Genomic DNA, 2,971 nt, shown 5'->3' with positions numbered 1-2,971 from the left:
GTTCTGCAGCGTGACTTGAGGGGAATGGAATATCGGAGGCCTCCGGTCACATGACACAAAATGACAGGGTCAGAGGTCAGGTCACAGGAGACTTGTAATTAGTCTCTCTGCCAAACAGCCACGTCTCAAAGCATGGGCACCATTTATGGCATTTCACCCCTTGACCCGTAGCTCCTGGTCTCTAAAATATCCCCAACAATGTCAGCAGTGGGACTGTACACTGAAAGGTGAACTCTGACCCCAGAGAATAAGAAGCGGTCATGACAGAATGGGCATAAATGGCTCAATGGAGGCATTCAGTCAAGAGTTTCAAACTGGAAACTGTATTAATTTGGACACGTGTATGTGTGTTTGCTGTATAGCATGCACGTGTGTGCACATTTTTGTATTAACACACTCCAGCCTTACCAACAGTTTCAATGTGCCGAAAAACCAAGTTTGTCATCGCGGCTCCAGAAGGAAAGAAAGATGGATGTGAAAAAGAGGGTTTCTTCAGAGCTGAGACACAGAGCACCAGCAGACATTCAGGAGTTCTGGATAACTGTCGGTCCAGCGATGGACGGATTGAAGGTATCACAGAGGAGTCTGTGAATCCAGAACTCCTACGTCTCGTAAATGTTGGCCCGGTCAGCGTATCGGACAAACCCAAACTGGACAAACTCAAAATGTTGGAGCTGAGCGGCAACCGCATATCGGGTGGTCTGGAGGTCCTGGCCGAGCGCTTGGTGAACCTAACGCACCTCAACCTCGGTGGGAACAAGTTCAAAGACATCAGCACCTTGGAGCCCCTGAAAAAACTCCCCCCAGCTGAAGGGTCTCGACCTGTTCAACTGTAAGGTGACCAAGCTGGCAGACTACCGGGAGTCCATCTTTAAACTCCTGCCCCAGCTCATCTACCTAGACGGCTACATCGATGACTGCGAGACCTCCGACTCTGACGGAGAAGATGGAGTGAATGATGGGGATGATGAAGAGGGTGGGTCGGAAGACTTTGAGGGAGAGGATCATGAGGAGGTGATCACTGAGGAGGACGATAAGGATGACAGTGGAGAAGATGAGGATGGAGGGGTGAATGGAGATGCTGATATTGAGGGAGATGAGGATGAAGATGAAGACTTCTCCAGCAAAAGGGGAGAAGAGAAAGCAAGAACATGATGATGATGATGGAGACGATGACTGAGATGGACACCAACTCTGCAGCGAAGCCCTAACTTGACTACTGTGGACAGCCAAGTGTTGAGGTCATCACTGGTTGCCTGGTGCGCCGTTGTGTCCTTCAGATTGCTGGTGAAGATCTTACCCAGGTTCTTGACTGGCTTCTCAGTCACAGATGGAATTTGGGTGCCTCCCGAAAAGAAGGCGAACTGAGGGTGCCCTGGTGGCTCATCTGGTATAGCATGTACCACATAAGGCCGAGCCCTTACCGCAGCCGCCTGGGTTGGAATCTCGCCCAGGCCCTTTGCTGCACATCATCCCCTTGCTTTCTCCCCTGCCCTTCCTGTCTCTCTCTCTCTACTATTACTATCCAATAAAGGTGAAAAATGCCCCAAAAAAAAGGGAAGCCAAACTGGTCAGTTACTCTTCCTTTCCTGAGTACCACAGACTTGGATTTTGTGGGCTTGAGGCTCATTCTTGACCATGTAATGAGCCATTCAGTTCCTTGAAGGAGCCAGCTGCATCCAAGCACTGATGTAGTTGTTACCCTTAGGTCATCCATGAACGCTCTGGTCGGGGGTTGTCGGGTGCCAGATTTGGATCAGGGACCTCTGCACTCCACATCTACAGACTTTCACAAGCGTATTCATGGCCAGTGCAAACAGGGACATGGAAATTGTGCAGCCATTGACGACACCATTTCCTAGCTGATGCCACGCTTATGTTGAGGTCCCGAAGGCCACCCTAAAGTTGTTGTAATAGTTGATGAGGCAATTATAACAACTTTATAATGATAATTTAACAATAGCTTGGTCTAGTCAGAAAGGCACGAACTGAGGAAGCCTCTTGGATGAGAGGCGAAACGTCTTCACGGATATATACCAAGTCCAGTTGCACTTGATTCAACTCCTTTGGATAACCATGACCTGGATGAATGAGAACATTCACAGACATAATTTAACAATAAGATCTGACATAATTCCTATTGACTATATTGGATCATTATATAACATTTATTAGATATATTATACATTAGATGACAATTATGCGCACACACATATAAGTCCTGCTGAGTTAATATAGGCAGATTGGTTCACTTCTGACATCACAGCCACTGAATATTTGGCGGAGGGTTTTGTCCCAAAAATAGGAGATAATTTGTTATTATGCACGTACAGATATGTACTATATGTAAGAGTCTATCCACGTGTGAAGGTATTTGTGCACTAAATTGCTGCACTATAAGGAATCCAGTCCAACAAGAGAGTAATAGCTCTGCCCTGAACCAAACTAGCAACCAATAACTTCTTACCAATACCCTGAAGAGAGTCATATTGGCCCAGCCAATATCTATTGAACATTTTTACACCTACGTGAGCTCTCAGCTATCCCCCACAACATGTTTGAGCCCCCCGGAAGTCGAAACTAGCAAGCAGCTGTCAGACGAGCGTAACCCTGTCAGGCATGGTCATATGTCCTATTCAGCCCTGGGGGGGAGGTGACCATAAAGATGCCGCCTCCAGATATGTGACTAAACAGGTTCCTGTCAGCAGTGCTCCGGAGCGCAAAGCTAAAAACATAAAGAGCTCAAAACTCCATGAGGATTCACACGCACACACCCCCACACAACACACACACACCCACACACATGACGCACATGTGCACGATGACACCATTCCTTCTTATGCAACCTGGTCAAAAACAAGACGTTCCACTCCTGAGTCGCCTTCTACTGAACACCAGGGGACCTGCCTGCTGTGGTTCCACCCGTTTGTGTGTGTGTTGTGTGTGTTGGATGACAGCTAATAGCAGGTGA

General features: G+C 47.6%; 1 pseudogene; it reads left to right on the top strand.

The window, feature by feature from the left end:
- Nucleotides 1-468: 468 nt before the first annotated feature.
- Nucleotides 469-1,180, top strand: LOC130116500 (acidic leucine-rich nuclear phosphoprotein 32 family member B-like; annotated as a pseudogene).
- Nucleotides 1,181-2,971: the final 1,791 nt, after the last annotated feature.

This window comes from Lampris incognitus, chromosome 8 (genome assembly GCF_029633865.1).
Source record: "Lampris incognitus isolate fLamInc1 chromosome 8, fLamInc1.hap2, whole genome shotgun sequence".
Taxonomy (NCBI): domain Eukaryota; kingdom Metazoa; phylum Chordata; class Actinopteri; order Lampriformes; family Lampridae; genus Lampris; species Lampris incognitus.
The sequence above is the reverse complement of the archived record's forward strand: the minus strand, read 5'-3'. Positions and strand labels throughout refer to the sequence as shown.